Consider the following 26179-nt stretch of genomic DNA (forward strand, 5'->3'; position numbering starts at 1 on the left):
TCTGGGATTTGTGCAGTGATTTTATTTCCTGCAAAAGGAGCAATATGAACTCTAGCAACCCTAACCCTAATTATGACCCTAACTGAACACCTACGTTTCCAGTTTCTCCTATCGAGAAGTGCTCACAATTGAAGCCTTTTAGTAGACCTGAACTCCCTTGGGGAGCCTTTACGCAACCCCACACGCAACAGGAGTCTGTGCTTTCTCTCTTTCCAAACAACCCTAACTGTAACCCTGACCCTAATTATGACCCTAAAAAACACGTACGTCACCAGTTTCTCCCATCAAAAAGTACTCCCAACGGAAGCTTTTTTTGAGAAACAAAGTTGTGTTGTTACAATAGAAGGTGTTTACACAGTGTAAAATTCCACTAATCTTGCATATTCAAAAGTGATTGTACAGGCATGAGAGTAGCATAGAAGTGAGGAGTATGTTAGAAAGACAATGAGAAGGTCCCATTGTCCCAGAATAGGGAGGATAGATAAGAAAAACAGGACGAGCAGTCTGAAATCAGTAAAAACAAAAATTACATAGTAGAAGGAAATAAAAAAGAAAAAGGAGAAATTTACGGTTGGTCAAATAAAATTGTGTATATACGGTATACAAGGGTGTCGAGTGGATCGTGAACCTGTAGTACTCAGCCAATGAGGAAACAGAAGAAATTGGGTGTTGGGTAATAGGGCATATAAGGTTACAATAAACTTTCACTGTGCGCTCCTGCTTGCAGGATGCCTGCCGTTGGAACTGCGAATAAAATAGCTTCACAGAAGATCCTGTCTGAAGAAAATTATCGAGACTTTTTCTCACAATCTGGGGACTTGTCCGGGATCTTGTTGACTACTGGAGAGTTCTTGCCACTATGGACAGGAAGGTGCACCCCGCAGATGTCAGTGGTCTCGTCGGGGGTAGTATGTTGTCTCGGTATGGCTGACAAAGGACCGAGACTGTTAATCTGAAGACAGACTCTGCAAAGCACTGGAGAGAAGGGAGGCCACTACAGCCACACCACAGGCACAGGGATAATTGCTCATAACTCGGACCGGGAATTCTCTGCATGGACCGAGGAAAGGCAAACTTTACCGTATATTGCCTCAGGGTGGGTTCAGGGAAACTCTTGAGTGGAGCGTGAATGAGACGCACTTCCAGTGCAAAGCGAGTGTGGAGTCTGATGCCGTAGTTCTGTAGTCCTGTGAGGGGCGTGGCCGGAGACAGACGAAGCGATACATAGATAAGCGAAAGAGAGTCTCAGGGGTTTCTGCTTGCTGGGACACTGCGCTTTCTCTCTCTCCAAACACCAACAATCTTAATTAAATAATCTAATTATGACCCCAAGAAAACACCCAAGTTGCCAAATTGTCGCATCAGAAAGTGCTCCCAATGGAAGCCTTCAGGTATACCTGCACTCCCTTTGGGAGCCTTTACGCAACCCCACAGACAACAGGACTCTGCGCTCTCTCTCTTTCCAAACAACTCTATAAATGTAATCCTAAACCTAACCCTAAATTGGACCCTAAAAAACACGTATGGACCACTTTCTCCCATCAAAAAGTGCTCCCACAGAAGCCTTTGGGTACACCTGCACTCCGTTTGGGAGCCTTTACGCAACCCCACAGACAACAGGACTCTGTGCCTTCTCTCTTTCCAAACAACTCTAAATGTAACACTAAACCAAACCCTTATTTGGACCCTAAAAAACACATATGGCGCCACTTTCTCCCATCAAAAAGTGCTCCCACAGAAGCCTTTGGGTACACCTGTACTCCCTTTGGGAGCCTTTGCGCAACACCACACACAACAGCACTCTGCGCTTTCTCTCCTTCCAAACAACCCTAAATGTAACACTAAGCCTAACCCTAATGAGGACCCTCAAAATCATGTACAGTGCCAGTTTCTCCCATAAAAACGTGCTCCCAACGGATGCCTTTGGATACACCTGAACTCTCTTTGGGAGCCTTTACGCAATCCCACACATAACAGGATTCTGCGCTTTCTCTCTTTCCAAACAACTCTAAACATAATCCTAAACCTAACGCTAAATTGGGCCCTAAAAACCATGTATGTTGCCACTTTCTCCCATCAAAAAATGCTCCCAACGGAAGATTTTTGGTACACCTGAACTCTTTTGGGGAGCCTTTATGCAACCCACACACAACAGGACTCTGTGCCTTCTCTCTTTCCAAACAACCCTAAACGTAACCCGAACTGGAACTCTAAACCTGACCCTAAAAAACACGTACAGTGCCACTCTCTCCCATCAAAAAGTGCGCCTAAGGGAAGCTTTTGGGTACACTGAACTTCCTTTGGGAGCCTTTGTGCAACCCCACACACAACAGGACTCTTTGCTTTCTCTTTTTCCAAATCCCAACAACTGTAATCCCCTAACCCGTTGTGCTTCCTTTGTGAGTACTTTCATCCTAGTATATAGAGAGATGGCGCCGATTCATTTCTTTTTGATATTTCTTTGATGAGTTTGATATAAAACTAATGCAGGGCAGACAAAATTCCTTAGTTGATTAGGTCACGTGCTTTTTGCTTTTTCATTTCTTCATCCATCCAAATGGTTAATGTTTGCTCATTTCATTTACATAGAGCCGCCAGTTAACGTGGCTGCCTCTTGTCCAATGTACCAGCATTGTCTAGGAAAAATTGCTGTGTTCCAAATAAGCGTCTATAGGCATTATTCTGTTTAATCATCTACATCTAGTGGTTGTTTTGGATATTGGGGTTTAATAATAGTATTTACTTTTTAGCCTTTTTATTGTTTATGAAGATAGGTTTGTGATATCTTTTTTTTTTTCCTGTTTGAACTGTTCTGCCTAATATTGTTCAATACTTTAGTTGTCTCGTTTTCATTAGTAATGGCATCCATGTGAGGAAGTGGTGGCAGAGGTCTTGTGTAGTCTTCTGAAAATGGTCCTTTTCTGTTCGTATGTTATAGTAGTCAAAACGTATCAGGAAGGTATAGTGAATAAAAATTAAAGACAACTGAGTTGCAGAAGCCAGGAATAATCTTTTGACTGGGCTTGTTCAGTTAGCCAGAAAATATAAATATAATCCAAGTGAAAGTTAAATCATTTTGAGGCATAAAAGTAGTGTCCGGACATATTTATGCCTAAATACTTGACTTTGGTGTGAATGCACTGTTGAAAAGAAATGATAAAATATAAACACTTATGGCCACACAGTCTCTTACATGATTTATCAGTTTAGAAAGTGATTTTTAGCATATTGTTGAGCACTGTCTTGTCTCATCCTCTCCAGAGGCTGCATAGTAAATACCATGCAGAGAAGTTTTCAGGATCGTAAATCCAGTTTCCACAATCTGTATCTTCTGTCCATTGGGCTACATAATTTCTGCTGAATTTCAGTCTTGCTGCTCCTCACTTGGCTAAGTGTAAAGTGCATTTCCACTTTTTTTGTAGATGAAGCAGCACATCATTTGTTCTAAACAGGATTTAACTGAGGGAACATGGTTACTTAGTGCTGTTTCAGCTTGGGAAGGAGTGGTTCTGCTAGGAAACTCGTGTTGCAATTAGTAGCTGGTCATCATCCTGGGATGATGGAGCTGTGTGCAAAAGAAAACCAGTCAGTCTAAATGACCTTTTCCCACCTTTTGTCTTCTGCACAAGGGGGAGTTCACAGGTGAGAACTTGTTTTATTAACTTGGTATGAAGCTGGAAGAAGAGGAGAGAAGAGTATAAAACAGATCAGATTTAGGTCACTGGTAGATAGAGAGATGGTTCAGTTGCTGCCCATGAAGGAAAGATTGCCATCAGCTCCAGATCTCCCAAGAGACATTGTTTGCTGAGCTTCTGTGATGAGGCGGTTCAGAGCTAGTGTCAGTCTGGATGGTTCATTAGTTTAAATGTCTGGTTTTGGGAGGCATGTTCTCAAGCAAAGGCTTCTAAATATAAAATAACCTTGTGAAGTTTTTATCTTATGAATATTCACTTGTTGAATTTACATTTTGTTTTTCATCTCTGAGCTTTCAGAACAGAGCCGTACACAGAGGACAGCCCTCCCGTCTGTCTGAATAAACTCTGGAAATATTTTTGTGAAAGTAGTACCTTGTTGTTTTACTTGTCCATACTCTTTAGTTAATTTCTTTCAGAACACTTTGAAGGTCCAGCCGTTGTCACAGGCAAGCTCTAATAATCTAGGACTCCAGCAGAATTTTGCTCTTATGTTCACCCTTGAATGTGCTTACAGTGGTGGACGTGCAGGTGGAACTGATAATGCAATTTGACCTTGAGAGCCTGAGATTTTTAGGGCAGCTGTTCTCTGTACAGCAAGTTCTTGATAAGCTTGGGAGAAAGCAAATGCATCTGATGCATGCTTGTCAGACATCTGGAGTGGATGGTCTGGAACTGCAGGGAGGACCATCTATTAGAATGGAGAGCTATCAATAAAACTAGCAAAGATACTCGCCTTCTCTATTTCAACCATGGCTGTCACCATGCTTCATGACCTCTTCTGAGAACAATAGCTATTGCAGTTGGTCCTGTGCATACACTGAAATGATTCTTAAAAGAATAGAGGACATAAATAAGGGTATGCATTCTTCACAGCCTCCCTCTCCCTAAAACCCTTGGATGCTTGATTGCTTCTAGACAGAAGATTTTGTTATTCTTTTCTCATTTTTGTTTCCAGTTATGAATTAAGTTATTTCCTAATATGGATTAATGTGGTGGCTAGTGGAACTGAATTGATGCAATGGCTCCAAAAAAGACTTTTAGCCAGTAGATTCTAATTAAAGCAACTTTTTTTTTTCAGAAGAGAGAAAAAAATCCTTCAAAGATCTCACTTGCTTTGTATCAGATGAATATGTATGCAATAATTTGCCAGCCTGATGGAGACAGAAGTTGAAATATGCTTGGAGCAGTTATATTCAACCATATATAAGCGCTGGCACTACCTGGAGCTTATTTCTCCCACAAGGTGATATTTCCACCGTGTAATTTTGCTGCTTCCTGCCGTAGGCAGTATTAGGGAGAATGTGTCTGAAAATTTGTCAAAATGGCTTTCTGTCAGAAGATTCCATTTTAGTCGTGCCCATGGGGAAAAGTGCATAGATTTACTTGAAAATTCACAATTCTCGGTTTTGACCAGCTTAAGTTTTCAGGGCAAGTCCATATGCCCGATTGTAGAAGCACTTGCATTTACAAATCCTACCCTCAGGTTCTCTAGGGAGAATGTTTCTTTGATCTTCCAATTTCATCCATGTGTCTAGTTTCTCAAGCAGCGGGGAGGAGAGGAGCTTTTCCTGGTACAACTCTGTTTTGGGGAGGGAAGAACAAATAAAAGAGGTTGGATATTATGAGAAATTTCTTCTCAGAGTGGTTAGACATTGGAACAGGTTGCCCAGGGAAGTGGTGAAGTTACTGTCGCTGGAGGTGTTTAATGAAAGGGTAGATGTGGTACTTAGGGACATGGCTTAGTGGGCAATATTGGTGGTAGGTGTACAGTTGGACTAGATGATCTTGGAGGTCTTTTCCAACCTTTGATTCTATGAAAAGAACCTCAATCCACTACAAACATTATTTTATTAAATCTAACTACCAAAATTTCACATGTATGGTAGTGACCAAAGTTGGGTGCAACCATGAAGACAGTGGGAAGGGGTCTAGGCTGAAATTAAGGAGCTGAACTGCCATGATGTGACATGGACTGGACTGTTCATTTTACGCCCTGCATTTAATTGGGGGTGGGGATGGGCGAATTCTCTTGTCTCTAAACATCTCCCATCCAAATCTGCCTTGTAATGTCAGACTGGGAAATCGCTGCTTAGGAGAACAAAGAGACATTGCAAATGCAGCTTCCATTGCAGGTGCCAAGAGCATTTTGTAAAGAAAATTTCTTCTGTATGAGTAAATCTGTTTAAGAAGCCTGACCAATTGAACTCATTACCTGACCCACAGCCATCCTCAGCAGGAGAGGGAAGTGGAATGGATGAATTGCAGCTAACACCTAGTACCCTCAAGACTTAATTGAAAAATGTGCTAGTTAAGTATACAGGAGTCTCAGTAATACAGGAGTATACAGGAATCTGTGGTTTTTTGTTTTTTTTTTTTTCCCCTCTATAACTGCTCTAGAACAGCCCTCCATAATTCCTTACCCTTACTGTCCTAAATACTAAAGAGCCTGTTAGTCCCAGTTTGGAGCATTTGGGCTCTCTGTTCAAGGGAATTGTACCCTGTCACTCCCTACACAGCATGATGAGTTATACCTCTGAAAATCCTTCCTTTCCAACATCCCCTGGTTGTTTAAAACAAACAAAAACCAAAAATACCCTTTCCCTGTTTCTCTCTGGTCCCTTGCACCTAGGCTGGCTGTATCCATGAAGCCCCAAAACCTGTAAGTGATGCTGTTTGCCTGTCAGAGAAGCTTTTAAATCTGAGTGTAAAATGAGACTCCTACAGCAGTAAACAGAGCGATCATATACCTCCTTTGAAGTTACCATTTAAATAACCTCCCGGGCTTCACTAATGCAGGAAGCGAGCAAGAGGAAATAATTCCTTCCTTCTCTCCTCCTCCTCTTCAGCTCCCCTCTCTGAAGCAGGAAAATGAAAATGAATTCTATGGCAGAGGAGGGACACTGGATTTCATGGTATTGCAGAAGAGATGAATGGCTCTCACTTGCAGCTTAGTTAATAAGTCAGCACGTTCATTCAGGGACACAATTTATTAACCCATAAACACTGCAGATGATGGTGTTATCACTGTGATAATTTTTAATTTGCTGTATAATTTATAAGGTAGTTGCTACATCAGAGGGGAGCCTGTGTCTGCTCATGTGTCCTGGTCCTGGGTTGGTCCTAGGAAAGGAAGTGAGGACCTAAGAAATAAAAAGGGAGGGGTCCCAGCAGTATTATAGGAACAGAGCTGGCTGCAGACCACTTTTTGCTGTTTCTCTGTCCCTGTGGGTTTTGCTGGTGCTGCTGATTCCTGAAACGGGACAGATGTCTGTTTCCAGGCCTCCAGTTCTGCACCTGAATTGAAGCTTGGACTTTCCTGAAGACACGTACACATAGCAAGAGTGTAAACGGGCGTGCATAACATCTGACAGCACCAGGGGTGTTCAGTGCTGTGCTGCAAAGGAGGTCATCCTGTCCCGAATGGGATGCTGCTGTTGTAATGTGGATGGCAGCATTATGTGTTCCTGATATTATAGCATGGTCTTCTCTGGGGCTGATGCCTTACACCTACCAAACAGGAGCACAGCCTTCTGCAGCCATTGCAGTTAGTGTGTGCAGCAATGCTGCAATGGGACGGCATTCCAGAGGGATGGCAGGCTTACACAGTGCTGGAGGGATTGAGACTAAGATACCGAGGACCTTGGAGAAGTAGCACTCTTAATTGCCTGGGTGTTAAATGTTTGCCAGGTAGTTTAAGTAGTCAATATGTAAATGAGTTCACTTCTTTGTTAAGTGATTTTTTAAATAGTAAGATTTGTTCAAATAATTAAGTAGTGTAGCCTATTAACTGGAGAATGCCCTAAAGACATCTCCGAGTAAGTCTGAATCTTACCAAGCTGCCTGAGGTCAATTTCTCCTGGGATCAAAGGATGCAGTACTCACAATGCCCGTGTTTTCACTCTGTTCTTAATCAAGTGTTTGGGGCTTATCTTATGTAAGGAAAAATATGTTCATGCCTGAACATATTACTACCTGGTCTTTGGCCTGACTGAAAACGTTGGGAATTTCCAAGGCAATTATACCTATGCTAATCATAATTTTCTCCTTAGTCTAGGAGTATCTGTCCTTATGTCTGTGTTGATGTTGAGTTGCTGAACAATTTGATTAGGTGCTTTGAATAAGCTGTGTAATTATGCCACAGATATTCCTGATGCATACATTATTTTCATTATCTAAGTTATCACCACCCATTGTTACTGTTGTAGTGCAGTAATGTTTAAAGGCTGCTATTAGAACTGGAGCTCCATTGTGCTAGGTATTGCACAGACATTTACAAAGCTGCAATCTCTGTCCTGGAAAGATTACAGCTTTATTGTACTGATGTACAACAGCCCATTATATGAATTACTTCATGTAACGTCACTGAGGTTGAAAAGCTCTGCTAGTAAGGGATTAGCTGACTCCATATGCCCAGAAAGGAAACCACCATGGTGCTACCAGCATAGAGCACCTGACTGCTGCTGTGTGTTTTTTTTGTTGTTGTTTGTTTGTTTGTTTTTTAATCCTGGGGCTCTGTTGACTTACTCTGACAACTTGTAGCTCTGTCAGCTTCCCTTTGTCTGTGGGATGGGAGTGGGCTCTATAGCACCAGAAACTGGGGACAGTTGCTCTATAGTCTGGCTTGTCTCCTTCTGGTCTTAATATATCCATTAATCTCAAGACAGGGAACAAGTTGCCCAGGGAGGTGATGGAGTCACCATCCCTGGGGGGGGGGCGGGTTAAGGTTGGATGTGGTGCTTAGGGACATGGTTTAGTGGGTAATATTGGTGGTAGGGAGACGGTTGGACCAAATGATCTCAGAGGTCTTAATCAACCTTATTGATTCTATATGATTCTATGATTTTCTTAGTCTAATGCAAGAGTGATTCTGTCTTACTGGGGCATCTCTTGGCTCTCCGGAGCTTTGTTGGATGGCAGTTGTAATTTATATACCAGGTCTGAGCCAGCCATAATCTTATTTTTTGTTGTTGTTATTCTACTTTTATTTTATTTATTTAATTAGACAAGCCATCCCTTCAGCTAAGGAGATGTTTTTGTGCCAGCAGAAGGCAGCATCAGATCTCAAAGTAGCACCAGCCTCGTTGGTGCCAGTTTCTGATCAGTCTCCTGCTGCCATCCCTCAGCCACTTGATTTACTCTCCTCCCAGCAAATCTACCATAAATTCTGTCTGATCCCTTCCAGAGGTTCTCTGTTGTCACCTTCCTGTTTTAGTTTAGCAGTGATACTCACACCTGGATTTTTGTGGTCTCCTCGTTCAAATGAGGTCTTATAGCTTGAGGTGCACAGTATAGGGAAGCAGCAGTAGGTTGGTTATCGTCCATGGTCTTCTTCCAGCTAGCTACTGGACAGTCTGCACAGCTCTCAGACATTGAATGTAAGACAAGTGTCAGGCATTGTCAGTATTGTAGCCCTTCTTGATATGTGGTTTTAAGTATTGCATGGAGTAAAAATACATATGGTAAAAGGGTTTCTGGTAAAGGCAAGAAATTTCCCACTTAAACTCACTGTTTCCGCAAAAAAGAACAGAAGCAAAAAAATAAAATAAAATAACATAAAATAAGGTGCTCAAAATAGTTCTGTGGGTTCCATAGTGGAAATGGCCTAGCAGATCCTTTAACCCATGAAGACAGCAGTGATCCTGAGTCCACCTTTGTCCTTATTCTTTGAGTGTTACCAGTTCTGAGGCTTGTTGGACAGCATTTAGGAAGCAGTGCTTTGAAGTGTGCTTGGAACTGGCTGCTTCTGCTTTTTCAGTGAGTCCTCCTGAGGGTGGAAGATTAGAGCCAGGCTATCCTTTCATATCTGCAGCATCGGTTTCTTTTTTATCAAATGCGTTTTATTGCAAGGTGAATTCTTTCCCAGCTTTTTGTACTTCGCCAGATTCCCTTGACCTTGAGCCAGTCAATGATGAGTCGTATGAGTCCCCATTGAAAACACTGCGGAAGCCAGAGGAATGCCAGCCTCACTGTGTAGTACATAAAGTCAAAATATTTTAAGCCCAAAACTGATGGGTATGATTCTTCTATTTTAATCTGCACCTTCAGATTAAAAAGCTGTTAAAAGCTTCGATTTGTCTTGATGCATCTGCTGCTTCATGACCAATGAATGCTATGTCCAGGACTGGAGGGTATGGGTAGGAGGATGATGTTTTCTGATAAATATATCTGATGGTATTTTATGTTCAAGTAAAAAATAAAAAAATAAAAAAAAAATTAAAAAGCCTGTTATAGAAAATGACTCATCTGTTAGAGAGACTGCTGGAACAGCATCTAGTACTCCTCTGACTGATGGACAAGTAATGTCTAAAAAGTTCATAAACCACTAACATATGCAAAGTTACCTTTTGCTTCTGGCTCTTAGTTTTGTTTCCCTCTGCTGTGCTAAGACTGTGTTAGGTTGCAATTGCAAAATATCATCTTGTAATATGTTATGTATTAGACCTCTTATTAATTGTGTAATTCTTTTGTACAGTTTTGTAGCTATATGACTAAATATGCAAAGCGTTTATGTGAAAAACTATAAAGTTACAGGTTATTGGTAGTTTTCAGTGTTAAAGGTTCAATGAGTCGAATTCTGTGCTGAGGGGAATCAATGATTTGATATAAATTTATTGGTGTTAGAATGAGGATTTCCGGAGTAAACTGGGAGGCTATAAACATGCTCAAAGACATAGCTGGTAGAGCAAGTCTATAAAACCTTTGAAATGATACAAACTCATAAATATTAGGCTTCTTCCTGTCAGACTACTGTGATCTGTGGTGGCACCAGTGTTAGGAGGAGGAGAGGTGCAAAGGCTACAAAAGGCAAATATTATTTCTGGAAATGGCTGGTGGGATTTGGGTCTGCTTTTAGCAAGCATGAAATTTTGGGACTGAGGCCAAGTGCTATTTCCAGAGTTCGAGGATGACCCATGACTTGGATTAAGGGCTTGAATTTGATTTAGTTTAAATCTGAGGCTGAACTTAGTTGGCATCTTCTGGTTGGGATTCTAGGAAATCAAACCCTCACTGAAGCTTTGTTGACTGAAGTAAAATTCTGTTTTCAAATACTGGTAGGAAATCAAATGCTTTTGAGCCATCTTCCAACAAGAAAGAAAAAACCCAAACTGGTGACATATAGATCTGACCTCAGTACCCTCATTTCTCCTGCATTTTGGACCTGGGGAGGGAGCAAGGAGAAGAGAAAGAGAGCTCTGGCAAATAGAAATTCAATTGGTTTAATATACAGACTATTTTGCTGCAGTCTAACTGGAGCCTCTTATTAAGAATCTGATGGTATTTCTAAACAGGGAGAGCTACTCCCTTGGTGGGGGCAATCTCCAATCATACACTAACATTGCTTTTGACATATTTATGACTCCAATAAAATCTCCCATCTGGTATATTTTAAAATAAAATTGAAAATTTATCACTTTCCTTTAGCTGGTTTGTCGTTCTCCCCGAGAGAAGATAGCCAGGCTGAGATTATTGCATCAGCAGTCTGTCAGCTGAAGTTAGGCAGAGGTGTGATTTAAATTTCAATACTTTCCACATTACAGCTGTCTGGGGTGGGGAAATTACAAGGAGGAAAGCAAAGAATCTCTTATTTGTATACATTAGTCTCCCCTGATTTTTTTCTTTTTTTTTTTTTCTTTTTCCTAGCTGGGGCACCTGAGGAAAGAAAATACCCCCCATTTTTCTGGATTTCCATAACCTTGGCTTGGTCAGAGATGCTTGCAAGAGGATGAAGCAGAACCTGAGTGTTGTCTCTCCTGTTGCTTTACTGTTAGGCGAGGTTGTGGCAGCAGGAAGAGATCCTTTTCCATATGAAGTACACTGCAAATTTATGGCATTTATATAGCTTACAGAGCTGGTCTTAAAGAGACTGTGATCTTTGGGAGAGCAGAGCTAAGGCATGTCATTTCCCTGACAAAGGACCAAGGGAGAGGGGTGGGTGGCATTTTGTGTATGTAAGCAAGTCTAGTCATCTCAGCAAAGCAGTAGATGTTTCTGGAGGCAGGAGTAAACATGCTCTGGATATGCTTGCATGTTTCTAAGCCTTTATGATGAGTTTAGGCCAGGCTCTTTAAATGGCATGCGACAGGTAAATGAATCACCTGCCACAGGATTTCTCTGAGTCAGGGAATTGAAGCAACTGAAGCTGAGTCCAGGCCAGGAATCTGGCCCCTAGTGCATCACTGGGATTTCACATGCAGCCTGTATTGGATGGAAGCTGTGGAACAGAGATGACACATGAATAAGGTGCTTCCTGGCAAAATTATTTGCAAATCTTTCTGAAGTGGAAGACTGTCTCTTCACCTTTTGGGGCCCAGGGATGCCATGTGTTCTGCCTCATCCTTCTGACTGATGATAGAGTCGTGCCCATCTGGCTGGTGGCATTGCCCACATCTGATTAGGTGCGTTTGTTCCTGTTGCATCAGCTGAGTGTTATCCAAGATATTATCCCCCTTCATTCCCTCCAATTGCTTCATTGCTTACACTGTGACTGGAGCTACGGTGAACTTGTGACCAGTGTCCTTCACTGTAGTCACAGCAGTAAGGCTGGAGGGCAGTGATTGCAGCCTTCACATGGGCATCTTGGTAACTTAGCCCTGCTGTAAGCTCTGAGCCCAGGTCCCCCCGCTGGGGGGAGAAATGATGAACCTTCAAATGGTCTCTTGGCTGGTGCAGTGGTGTGACAGTCCTGACACAGCAGCCTGGGTAGTTGTAGGTCTGTAGCTGGCTCTGGGGAATTAAACCCAGCAATGCTTGTGCTCACTCTGGGAGAGAATTAAATGTTATTAGTGGTTTATGAACTGTAGGTGTTGAACCTATGTGGGGCCCGCTGGGACCTCAAACCCACTGTTCTATGTACTGTGGTGTGCCCTACAGGGAAAATGCAAACCAGTGCATAAGGGTTATTAAATGAAACCTACACTTAAGACGCATGAATTCTCTGCAGAGCACATATAAACCTTTTGTGCACGAGCTGTGGATTTGTGCAGCGTGGTTTGGTTTTCTGAAGTGTGCACTTTGAGCTTATGTGCAATGGGCTTTTGTTCTTATGTGTATTTCTGCAGGTGAACATATGCTTAAGGGTCTGCCCGTGTGCATTGAGTATGCAGTTAATGTATGGAGAATTCTTTTGTAAGTACTGTATTTACGGTGCTGTGCTTTCTCCAGCGTACACGTTGTGTGCATACAACGCATAAATGTCACGGTGTTTGACTGTTCTGTTTTCTGGACTGAACAATTGAGGGTGTTTTTGGAGTGCATCAGATGTATTATTTACTTTCACAGCAATCGTACATCTGCTAATGCCACATTTATTCTGAGTTGGAAACTGGCGCGGTTCTTGATTGGATAGACCAAGATCTTTGTTGCACAGAATGAACGGATGTTTTATTTGCATGCTCAGTGTATGTATATTCCGAAAGCACACATGCTTTTGTTGTCTGCAGAAATAACAGCTGCTTTGCACTGAAAATAACCTGTGTTGTAAACGTTTGTGAAGGTGGGGGTTATAGCATTTATGCTCAGAGCCCGCAGCAAAAGTGTATTCTATCTCTAAAAATCAGCGTGCTCTGTGTTATGTTTGTGCAGTGTAAGCACATATTTTCCTGCATTTGCTGGCAGAGTTACAGAAGTGTTGAGTCTTCATATTGTTAAAATAACAGAAGAGTTGTCCACATATTTTCTAATTTTTTAAAATATCCTCCAGCTTCTGTGGTTTAAATTTCTAAGTGTCTGTCCAAGAGATATATGTCAAAACATCAGGAAGGATATTTAGGCAGTTATGTCAGTGGAATGGAACAAGGTTGTGAGTTAATGCTTTTCTGATGCAATAGAAAAGGGAAAATGGTGAAAAAGAGCCACAAATAAAATATAAAATGAACAAGATCAACCAAGGTAAAGTTGAGGTTTGTTCTTAAATTGGAGGCATCTACAACAAAAGAATTGAGATGACTATATTCCTATTTTATGCCATCCTGTGATCACGTCATCCTGTCCCAGACCTCACAGCCTCTAGGGTCAGTCCCCAGAAATCAGGAAGGATGACGTAGTGCTTCCAGCCTTGTTCCTTCCTCTTTGGCTGTCCTGCCTGGTAGTCAGGTGCCTTGAAAAGGAGTTAAGGCCTTCATTATCCCACCATTTCTTTTCAATGACATTTTAAAGAGCTGACACAGAGTAGGCATGATTGAAGCACCTGCTGCTTTTCTCTGTAATTACCCAGTTTCCTTGTTGGGGCTGAAATTATTGCCCTGCAAGAGTGCAACGTCCCTATTATCACGTAAGAGCCAAACACAAACCTGTCTGGCTGCAGCTGGCACCATTCCACGTAAAGACAAAAATGATTTTCCTTGGCTGCTGGGCTGTACTGCAGAGTACCCAAGCCCAGATTAAAGTGGTAGAGCTGGAGGGGAGGTGATGTGTGGCTTGAGGTGCTTCTCAAACTGTAATTAGTCCTCAAACAGCCTTTGATGTGGATTATCTGACTGGAGGCCTTGCCTGTAGCCTGGGGTAGGAGTAGAACACAGCCAGGATCTAAAAGGGGCAAATCTGAGAAAAATTAAGAACGGGTTCAAGTCACAGTAATCAAGTGATGGTTGAGGGAAAGTTCTGGTTGTTGGACACATTCTGCAGCATTTGCTTCTTAGAAGGTATCTAAAGAGGGTCTGCAGCCATTGCCAAGGGAACTGCGTCTGGAGATGTGGGAAAACATGAAAGCTAGGAATAGTTAACATTTCTTGGCTTTTTTTGCAAAAGGCAGGAGCGTGCCAGGGATTTTGTGAGACCCCAGAGGGAGCTGACGGGGATTCTTGTAGTATTTGTCGCCCAGCTGCTATTTTGACTTCAAATCCTTAAGAGTCAACAAATAACAAGGCCTGGGGCTTGAGTACTGTCCCCTGAGCCGAGTTCCCCATCTCCACCTGGACTCTAAATTGAGCTCCAAGACGGGTGCAGGAGCATTAGCCAGTGGATGTGCAGAGTGAGAGAAGGAAGGAAAGAACAGGAGGATTAGGCTGAAGGATCACTGCAGTAAATGACTTCCATGCTCGGAGAGCTCGAAAGCCCTTTGTAATAAAGGAGGAGGCAAAACCAGATTCTGTGTAGCCTCTGAGCCGTGTGGATAAACCTTATCTCAGCACACTGGGTTTTTGTGGAGCTCAGCTCTTACCCAGCTGCCTGCCCCTCGCTTCCCACTCCCCTTAGCAACATGGGCTGCCTCTCCCCTGCCTCCTCTCCCTCCAGCTCCTTGTGACAGGCGTAGAAACCCTGGGATCCCTGATGCTGGAATGGCATTTGGGCCTAGCTGGAATTGTTTATAAGCACAGAGCTTTGATGCTGTCTCCAAAGCGTCTGGAGAGCTGAGCAGGGCTATTTTTCATGTGATGCTTTTGGAGAACATTATGGGAAAAGGTCAAGGGACATAGTGGGAATGGGTAGGTCACATACTCGTTGGTTTAGGGCACTGCGACAACATTGCTTCTTTAAGATCTCAGAGCCTGCTTTGTAAAAATAAGCACCTCTCACTGAGCTGCCTGGGAAAGAAGAGGGGCATGTCTCCTGCAAGCGGATGTTCACAGCCTTCTCTGGGTTTGTTCTCTTGCCTTGGCAGTTTCTGCGTCTAAGTGTCCCTGTGAACCAGACAGATCCCTTAGACAGTGTGCAGCGTTTTAAAAAGCTTCCTTGCTTACCACTTTGACCTTTGTAATACAAGGAGAAATTCTGTAAGAGCAGGGGCTGCCTTCTGCCCCTGGCACCCGCTGTGGCTGTCCTTCAGCGGGGTCTGGGCACAGCACTGCAGGGTTCGTTGGTCCATCCCTGTGTCCTCCATGCTGGGTCTATGGACAAAAAGAGCTCCAGGATGAAGATCTATTTGACACCCTCCCCACCCCCCTTTTTGTTTTTACATGCTGTCTTTGCTCGTTTAAATCTGGGATGAGGAGCAGTCTAGCAAGGATTGTCCTTCTCCCTTTCTTCCTCCCTGATGCATGCTGTCACACTGCAGATAACAGGCCGGGTGTGGGGAGTGTGTGAGGGAGCAGGAAGCAGAGGGGTGAGGTGCAAGTCATTTACATTGGAAGCAGAAGCTGAATGTGCATTTCCTTACTCTGTTGCCATCAATCACTCAAATTTCCTGTACACTATGGAATAGAGGAGTAGAGTTTGCTCATTCCCCATTTCCCCCAGGAATGGAAGCACTCATTTGTTTCACTGTCTAGAAGTGCTGATCACTCACAACATTTGTTTTTTTCAGATGCCTGCCGTTCAGAAGCTGACCTTTTCGGCTTCTTCCTTCTTGGCCTTCGGAAATATCTTCAGATCTCTGGCAGACCTGGAGAATCACACTGGTGCTCTGTCTCTGTTAAGGGACGGGAAGATGCTGCTGCAGTACAGACAAGCCCACAGCCTTTAGAACAGGTGCTTTATTGCAGAGCCCTGGCAAATACCCTGTGTTCTCCACAAAGCTCGTTGTTTTAACTTGTTCCTCTGATCTTGCACCCAATACAGCATAGTGAGGGCCCAAGTCCTGCTTGTCATTGGAAACCTTTGAGTGACTATTCTATGGGACTAACAGATCTGTTGAGAGAGAATTATGGCAGAGAATTATAGGAAGAGATAGACCAGCATGTGTTCACTTTACTTACAGCGTACCTCTGTTGGAAGGCATGGGGACGGTAGTAGAAACATAGAGCATGGGACTGGGAAAAAATTAGAGGGAGAAAAAAAGGAGAAACAGAAGTGGAAAAAGGAGTAGGACAAACAGGAAACTGAATTAAAAGTTGGCTGACTCTTTTCATAGGAAATAGCATAAATGAAATTAGTATGGAAGACAGCCCTGCCTACTGAAGAGGCAGAATATAAGAAATGACCCCGTGTGTGTGTTTATGATAATGTGTGGTGTACATCTGTGGGTTTTGGATGGTGTCTGGTCTCTGATTAAGAAGAAATGCCTTCCTATTATTTAACAATCTCTAATTAGCCATATTATAGTTCAACAGAGGAGTTGACAATTCTTTTGCGGATGCACTCAAGCAATGGCCAGTTCTAGAGATAGGGCAAAGCAAAGGGACAGGGTGCTATAAAGCTCTTGTGTGACTTTGGCATCTCTTGGCATCCCTGGGAAGCTTGGTTACGGCGTGGTGTCTCTGCAGCTTCCCTGACATGGCTGGGAGAGGCGTATTGGTAGGGTTCAATTCAATTGCTGTGACAAAGAAGCTGATGAGGCTCTGTGTCCTTGGAACACAGTCGTGGCCTGGAAATTTTTACTGGCTGTGGGGGGCTGAAACCCCATTCCCTTGGGTTGTGAGCTCAGCAGCTTTTGAGCTCAGCCATTGTGGGTCTGGGCAGAACCCGCAGGGGAGTTCTGTCAGGGAAAACCCAAGGGCTGGAAGGAAATGTTGCTGATGACTCAATAGGCAGAGCTCTTCCCTCTGTTGATGTTGGAGCTGAGCCACACAGACACGTCCCTCCATAATTACCTACTGGTTGCTTGAAGTTCATGCTTTTTAACCACTGGCATTCTCGTTTGTAGTCCACACACCCAGACGTGTGATGCTGGAATCCATACACGAGCCCGGGTATGGCATCGATGCTTGCAGGCTCCGAGAAGAAAGGACGTGTTTGCCTCCGGGAGGAGGTGCGTTTGGCCCATGCGTGCACGTGTTATTGAGCCTGTACAGATGCTATGACAATGCAGGAGATGATGTCAAGTGGCAGTGGTTTGGTGTTCGGGGCGGGGTGTGGGGCGGTTAGGTAGCGTGAATGGGGGAAGGGATGGACTGGGATGACAAAACATCATGACAGAGGGAGAAAAATCTCTGCTGTGTCCCACATTAAGCAACAGAGACCCTTAGTGGTCACCCGGCGTAAAACACAGTGCTGTGTGACTGATTGCTTTTTTTTTTTTTTTTTGTATTTGCTCGTTTCAGACATGAATTCATGTAATAACTTGAACTTCAGAAACAAGAAGACATTCAATTTCAATTGTTTTAACTGCTATGAATAATTTCACTTCTGTTTTTTTTTTAGTTTCTTAATGGTCCATTTTGAAATGAGGAGGTGTTTTGTGAAACTGACACATTTTCAATCCTTATTGATCACCATATGATATTGCTGTATTTCAAGCAGCATCGCAATAACTGTGTTCTAAGAAGTTATCACTTCAGATATTTTGGGGAATTTACTTCACCTGGTTTTGTGCTTCCATCCAGGCACACTGACTACCTTACCTCTTCTCCCCTGCTTCTAACCAGCCTGGTGTCAGAGTGAAACTGAATTTGGTGAATTAGCTGGCTGGATTTGCAACACCCTCACCCACCCTGCTAGCAAATGCACAGATAATCTGACAAATATTGCTGTTCCTAGAGGAGTTATTTTGATGTGATTAGCCTCTTTGCTGTGAGTGACAGTGGGGTCAGCCCACCCACACACTGCCTTCCTGTCCCGAGAGGCCTACTGGCGTGTGGGCCTCTGATGGCTCTCAGCCTCTCTGGAATGACTTTGGAAATAACCAGCATCAGGAAAATCATCCCAACTCCAAGGCTTTTTATGGGGTTTGCTCACTGTCATCTCGGTGGTGAGGGACTGCTGCCTTTCAGGTGACCGGTTGTTGCTTGATGAATGAATGACAGGCTGGCAATCAGGCAGGATGGGCTGCACATCTCTGAGGGGTGGCTCATTTAGGGTAAGCCACTTTAGGTAAACCACATGGGGATGTGGAAAACAAGGATAATGGTCTGGCTTACCTTTGCAAAGAGCTTAGAGAGCTTGGCTGAAAAGTGTTTTGAAAGAGCTATGCTCTGTTACAGTGACACTACCTTTGCCTGCCCCCACCCCCAAGCTTCAGCGCAGTCAGACTTTCAGGACTCCCTGAGGACTTTGCCAGCAGGATTTCTTATTTTCCTTATTTTACTCTCTTCCAATGATGTTCAGCCACAATGTATATTACAAAACGATTATGACCATGATTAGGGTGCTGCGTTATCACCACTCAGTGAACAGCCATTCCCTCGATTCCACTGGAATCCACTTTCACTCCTTGAAGTGGCAGGCTAAAATTAAAATGGTCCTGCAAAAAAAAAAAAATATCCAGAAAGCTGAGATTTCTTCTCAGCCCAAATTCCCTTCAGCATTTGTGTTATTAGCATTTATTATTATCTATCAATGCTCTAAGTAGCAAATTCTCTGAGGTCATGAGTTGTCACTTCATCAAGAGAAGCTGCAAATGAGGCTGCATGCAAACAGGTGAATGGGTGGGCTTAGAGCCTCCTGGTCCTGAACAACTCCTCTGTAGGTGAAGAAAAGGTTCTGAGGGATCAGGCCTTGAGGCTGGTGTCTTGATCATCACTGTGAGACCTCTTCACAGAGCTTTCAACTCTTGGTCAACTGTCAGTAGAGTCCATCTGAGTAAATAGTCCTCCACTGAGCAGTCTTCTCTGCTCTTGTCCCAGGGGCCTCCACTGGGAATCTGCCTTATGCTCAAGCCCAGCCTCCGCACCGACAGCTCTGGTTTACGTACTGGTTTGCAGACAGTCTGCATCTGTAGCAGATCATGTATGACAACAAGTGGTGATTGTTTCTTTAAGGCCCCCCTCCTCTCTCTTCCCCTCTCTACTACTTCTCTCTTGATAATCCTGCTGATGCAGAATTTTTCTCTTGCTCAGTTTCATTGCACCTGCTCATCTAAACCAGGCTGCATGGAGTTTGCTCAAACTGAGCTTCTATCTGACAGCAGAAGCAGCACCCAAAAGCACACTCATACGCAGAGAAGAGTCGTTACTATGAAGAGTGAAGCCTCGCTTAGGCAGCTTAGATACCTGGCTTAGGTGACCCATAGCAGCTAGACACTAAGTGAGGATGTGCCTTCAGTTAAAGGTCAAATCAACTGTCATGGGAAACTGCAGGGATGTTTCAGAGAGGTGGTAGTAAAACAGGAGGCTTTCCTATCATCCTATCTGATCTAGATATTCAGCCTGCCTCTGTGTCTTCATTATTGCTTTCTGTGCTCGGTGTGAACCTGCCTGTCCACCTACATATGCTAAAGGCATAGCACTCAGCTTGTCTTTTGTGATACTGAACCCGACTTGAAATTGGAATTACCATATTGTGCTGCACTTGCGTCTTCAGGACAGGCTTGTACTCTCAAGCACCTAACATGTAAGCTGATTTGTCTTCATTCCTACTTTACCCTGAGTTAACTAACTTTGGTTAGCCAGCCTGCACTTAGAACACATCATTCCTGTTTTCTTCACCTTTCTGTTTAAACAGAAGGACTCGGAGATGGATAGGAAGGCCTCTGTGGCCAAGTTTTGGGAGGCTGGACGTGTGGGAAGTGGTTGGAGGAAGCTGTGGGAAGCTGCCAAATGGACTGAGAAGCCTGAGGACATTGGGGCAGCAAAGGGTGGTGAAGATATCCCAGGGCTGATACAAGAGAATAGATTTTAGGAGAGTGGTGGTGGCCAGAGGCTGTGATTTAACCACAGTATTGGCTTAAGCATTATTGCACTTAAGCAAGCAGGACTACGAGGCCTGGGCTGGGCCAACGCAGTAGTTCAAGGAAAAGCTGAAGTGTTCCCCAGGCCTTGTCAGCTGACAAAATAACTGTGGTAAGGTTCAAAGTTTTACTGCAGGGAAAGCAGGGCTCCTTGGAGTCAGGGTAGGGGTTAATCAATGTACATTCATTGTTAATTTATGCATGTAAGGGGGTTCTGGAGTACAGTTGCCATGCTGGTTTTGATAATGCTAACTGTATCCACCCCGCCAGCTGCTGCAGTGTCGTGGTAGTCTGTGTTGCTGCATGCAGAATTATGGTGTTTTTGTGGGAATATTATGTTCCCTGAATAGAGCCCCACAGAGCAATTTGCTTCATCCTTACAAACCCATCCAAATAACTGGCAGTGCCTTACAAATACAAAACAATTGAGCAAATAAATGTATTATACTGTACATCTGTGACAAAACAATGCTTTCATGTGCAAAGAGAAATGTGTTTGTTTAACTTATGGTCTCCCATTTGGAAATAAATGCATCCATTTAAATCAAAATGGGACGTTCTTCACTATTACAGTATTTTGCATGCCAGCTGTAGGAAATATGCTGCTTGAAGAGCAGACTCAGAACTTGGAGTGGTATTGCCAGAAGCATGCTTGTGCTGGCTTATCCTAGACACCATCTCTCTTTTTGCAGGGGGTCCTCTACATTTGAGTAGGAATTTCTTGGCTTTACATGACTGGGACAGTTTCTACAAAAAAAAAATGGGAGTGTGCTTCTCCCTTGTGTGGTAGTCCTGTGTCTTTTGTGCACACTGGAAAGCCTACCTTTCACCTGATTTGTATTTAGAAGAGAGTGCTAACTGATGGACATGCCTCAGAACTTTGCATTACCATGAGGCAGACTGATTTTCTGCAAGAGTTGTGGCAGTCCAAAGGTTTTTGATTGTTTCCAATTTTTGTGTTAAAGAAATGTTTGTTTCATTTATATGCTGCAGTGAAAGTGTTAGATGAGGAGAAAAACAATAAAATACAGGTTGAATGTTCCAATATTTGCTTTTTAAAATGTGCCACATTAAAAGTGCCTTATAAATGGTTGAGTTCTTGTAATGAAAGTCTGCTGCATTTCAGTTTACACATAAGCTTAACATCATCAAGCCAAGTTTGTTCTGGGTGTTAACATTTGCATTTTTGAAAGCAGCAGCCTAATCCAGAGCAAAACCAGATGAGAATGCACTTTAATACAGCACATTACCAGCTGTGTGCCAGTAGGTGTGAGCATTCTCAGAAAGGCATTGAAATTTGATTTGGGTAGTTTTCCAAGAGTCTGTGAACTTAATGGAACAAAACTGAAGATCACTGCTACCAGTAGCAGGAGTTGTAAATTGGAATTCCACAGTGACATGATTACTAGAAGGGAAAATAGCCAAAAAATAATCAATACCCCTGATTTTTTCTAATCTGAATTTTGAATATTAATATTAAGACCATTTCCTAGGCTCATGATTCTTCCTTAATTGAAATAATTATTCTGATTACAGATGGTAAGGATAAAGTTGAGAGTTTTAGCCCTCTGCCCATGTTGGCTGACCTGCACTGTCCCATAGTGGTAATTTCAGGTGTACTATCAGGTCTGTGCACGCAATGTGATTGTATTGTCCCTTAGTAGCTGAAGGGCCACAAGTGATGGGAATCACGGCTCAGCAAGCCTAGCATTAGTAAATGCTCTATAGTTCAATTTGGAAACATCATAGTCTTCATCTACCCCATTTGGAACGCAAGTATCTTATTGTTATACCCATCCATCCAGGGAACGTGGTATGTTAGAGCCAGCAGGACATGTACTGTATTTCTGAAAGCCAGCACCTCTGTATTGACTGATAGCCTGAGAGGGCTGTGCAGCAAAGGTGGTTTGGCCCAGCTCTGTTTCTCCTCTGGATTGATTAATCAAATACTTCAAATAATTGCTGCGGTTGTGATTAATGTTGACTGCATAGCTAATTACCCAGAAGATTAAGATAACTTTTTGTTTTTAAAAAACTGTAAATGAGTTTATTTACTCTGCTCACCCTTCTAACCTTGTTATGCTTGTAAATGAATAGAAATATTGATCTCAGGTGCGACCCATCTTGCATCTGTTTAATTAGGGCTTTGATTGTAATCCCGCTCACTCTTTCTGACCACATATGGTTTGTGCTATCTTTTTGTAGATATCTTGAGGGTGGGGCTGGGAGGGATCATTAGATATAACTGACCTCCAGGACTTACAGGATTTCCCTGTGCTGGCCCCATTACTAACTACTCTACTTAAGCTGCTACTGGCTCCTTGCAGCAGTGCCTTCTTGACCACATCTCTTGGTAGCAGACTCTACCACCCAGTGGCTGTTGCTGTTAAAACAATTTTCTGTTTCCTCAGCGAGGTGTTTCCTTCTCTTTGCTTCAAGCCACATCTTGTACTTCCATCTTGTCAGTCTGAGAACATTTTTCCCTGTCTGTGCACACGTACAAACTACGTTTTAATTATGTGCCTGGTTGTAGGAACGTGTTTCTTGACCATGGCAGAGCATGTCAGAAGGCTAGAGATTTGCCAGTAGAGATGTCTGCTGTATTTACCACCATGGGACAGAGACCTGAATGTCTCCCAAACTGGCTGGTTTGGCTAGAGGTTGCGTGCCCCATCACTTTTCCACTCCCAAAGCAGGGCTTCACAAACAAGTTCCTAACAAAATGTGGACCTCCTTGTCAAACTGACAAAAAGTGTGTCAATTTTAGGAACAGTATAAAGGGTGTACCACTTACTGAAGGGACAGCAACCCAGAAAGCTCCTCTGCTCTTACATTTGTGGAGATATAAATAAAAGAAGCTTTAAGATCAGCCTCTGTTTAAGCTCATGTCAGCTCTCTTCAGTCAGTGCCCTGTGCTTCCATTTCCTTGCAATATGGTTTCCAGAAAAAGATTGGGTGTCCCAGCATATTCTGAAAGCGTTGTTTTAGACATTGCCAAGCCCAGGTCTTTCTCCAGTGCTAAGGTTCCCTCCCGTGCATGGCCATCTGGATGATGTGGTGGAGCTGTCTCCCCCTCGCTGGTAGACGTTCACATCTCTTCCACAGCTCTGCTAGAAATTGCTGCCATTTTGTGTTTGCTTCACTACAGCCTGACGTAGCAGAGATGGCTACTGTGCTGCCTCTGTCGGGAAGACTTTATGTAGCATGCTGGTCTGGCTCTTACATTTTGCCTTTTTATTTTTTTCCTCAAGTCCAGAGCGTATGCACTGTTCATATTAAGCTGTAGAGACCACGTTTGTTCTGGGGAGCTCTCAGGTGGCTCATGGAGAGTTGAAATGGTGGCTATCGCATTTCCTTCTCTTCCCTTTTCCCAGGTTTCCTGAAACTCTGACGTTGCTCTTTATGAAGAGAAAACATGACAATTTGGCCAGCTATCTGTGCATCATGGGACTTGTCTCAACTCTTTTTCTCTTACGCAAGTTGATGGGCTTGAGCAGGCTGGACAGTGACTGTCAGAAATAGTCTTTCAGAAATGCAGTACCAGCCCTCAAATCCTAAACCATCTGTCATGGTCAAATTAATGTAACCTTCTCCCTGCTGTCAGTGAGAGCTGGGGAAGTACAATAGCAGCCAGGGCTTGGTCCAGTAGGACTGGTCTGTTCACGTGGTTTTCTCATATCCTTGGGTCTGTTCCACTGGCTGCCTTGTGGCAGGCTCAGTTCTCAGCCCAGAGCAGAAATGGTCCACGTTTGTGCTGAGATATCCGAATTTTCCTGTTGTTTTTTTTCAGCAGGAGGCTCAGTTATGGCAACCTCAGGGCTATATGGCCTTGGTACAGGCATGGCTGGTGCTAGTGTAGCCCACAAAGATCTAACACAGGAAGCACACCTGCTGCTGGGCTTGGTGGCTTGTAAGTGACTGTAAGTCATGTGCTGAGTGCCAGGCTGCTGCTGGCTAAGCTCGAGATGCCGACGAACATGACTGGTACCAGTGCAAGGCCTGACGCTGGAAAGGGAAATGGTGGTGCTCCGTGCTCTGATGACATGGTTCTGATGCAGTCAGTGCCAGATGCTATCATGGGAAACTGGCTGCGGCTCAGCTGCTGCTTGAAGGCTGATAGGTTTTCTTGTAGCTTCTGAATGTGGTTGTGTTTTCTGGCAGCTGGTGAAAATGGCTTTGAAAAATAATAGCAGCTTTAAGTCAAATTGATGTCAACATTCACTCCAGGCTCTTTGAAGCTAATCAGTTTAAGTTTCTGCTTGGCAAATGAAATTCCCGTCTTGCTGGCCTCCCTCTCTTTAGCCCAATACTCATAACTGCTACTTGTTTTTCACTGTCTCTTTCTAATGTGTCTAGTCAAAGAGAAGTTTTGTTGCTGAGATGTTGGTTCTGGTATGTTTTTGAAGGTACCCACACTGTCCGTGTGAACTTGGGCTTCTCTTTTTTTCCTTACAGGATCTCTCTAGTTAGGAGCAGAGGAGAAAAAAGGCAAAAGCTGGTAAAGCTTTAGCACCTGCCTCAAGCATAGTTCAGCTGATGAGAAACACCAGTCAGTGCTCTCAGCAAGGGACCTGATTCCAACCATCATGCTTGGACTGAGACAGGTGGGTAGTGAGGATCCGTGGGGGAGCCATTACAGACTATTCCAGGTGAGCAGAAAAACGAAAGAAGTAAAGCAGCTTCTGAATAGAGAGAATCAGGAGAGCAAGAGGTAGATGGGCTGATGAAATAATGCTGTCTTTAACTGTGAATAAATAACAGCACCACAGGAGGCATTCAGGGCAACAATTTGGGAGAGTTAAAATGGAGGTTAAAGATTACGTTTAGGATTAGGAATATCAGGACCCCTATGGCATGCTCAGTGAATGCTAAAGGCATAGATAAAATCAGATGTGTCTGGAGTAATGTCTGCTAATTAGATATGTATGATGTAGGTATGTATGATACTCTTTATTTTTTCTGTTAACAGCACCCATATATATGGTATCTCTCTGTATAAGGGACACTTAATACATATTGTTAGCAGATTTGATGGTATAATATATGCAGGCTAACTTGGATTTATGGAAGTAAGTGTTAGAAGTTGCTGAGCCATGAAAAAGGCTTCCTCTGGCACCTCTGTACAGCAGCTCTTCAGCTCGCGTATGGCAGCAGCTTAAGCGCCAGGTTCTCCCGTTGCACTGAGTGATTAGCTGTGAATGCACCCTTTAGGTTTGATTGGAGCCCTGTATCTTCCCCTGAACGTTCACAGATAGTGCTGGCTGCGTTAGCACGCAATACAGATGCTGGTGAATGAATAAAGGGGAAAAGGAAGAGAGAGCAAGCTTGTCTTTGTCATCCTTTCTGAAAAGCAGAGGAAGGCATTAGCAACCTCCAGAGGGAGTTTCTCTTCTCAGCTGATCTCTAGGCATGAGGAACTGATGCCTCTGGGAATCTCTTGACATATGAGCCTATTTTCCCTGGTTCTGTCATGATCCTCCGGAGAACATTTGTTTCCTGTTTGGTTTGAAAAGATCGGGCTTACTGTATGCTAATTTTATATGAGGACATCCAACAGCACAGAGCTAGTGCAGTGCACCAGAACAAGCTCAGTTCCGGCTCTGCCAGGAGTATGTACAGCACCTTGAATCCCAAAGGGCTCTGCGATGTGGGGCTCAAGAGATGAACCTCCCAGTCAGGTTTGAGACTGACCAGCTGTGACTACAGAGTCATGCGTGTGGTACGGTGACCAAACAACGCCATCATTCCTTCCCATTTCTAGAGCCACATTGGTCTGTTATGTGAAGGTTGACTGAGTTGTTTTGTAAATCTCAGCAATAAAATGTGTCCACAGTCTCCTAAATAACAGAAGAAAGAGAAGAAGGCATAAAATGATTGTGCTGGTGGAAGAAATGAAGACTAGTGGAGTCTGAAAGAGATGTGGGCAGGTGAGCAATGGGCCTTGTGAAGCAGAACAAAATGCATTATTTTTTATGGAAATACAAAAAAGGGATTGTGGATCTTC

At 43.5% G+C, this 26179-nt stretch overlaps 1 protein-coding gene across 3 annotated transcripts in view; it reads left to right on the forward strand.

Annotated features, from left to right (window-relative positions):
• HMG20A (high mobility group 20A) overlaps positions 1 to 26179 on the forward strand; it is a 167373-nt gene that overhangs the window by 40990 nt on the left and 100204 nt on the right. Inside the window, exons 9-10 of one of the 3 annotated variants that reach the window (XR_007708744.1) lie at positions 15937 to 16100; positions 17215 to 17309. The exons of the other annotated variants lie outside the window; for them this stretch is intronic. The gene's annotated coding sequence lies outside the window, so the exon portion shown is untranslated. Of the gene's footprint in view, positions 1 to 15936; positions 16101 to 17214; positions 17310 to 26179 lie in introns of those variants that run through there. 3 annotated transcript variants of the gene reach the window in all.

The sequence above is a fragment of the Cygnus atratus genome, chromosome 11 (genome assembly GCF_013377495.2).
Source record: "Cygnus atratus isolate AKBS03 ecotype Queensland, Australia chromosome 11, CAtr_DNAZoo_HiC_assembly, whole genome shotgun sequence".
NCBI lineage: Eukaryota > Metazoa > Chordata > Aves > Anseriformes > Anatidae > Cygnus > Cygnus atratus.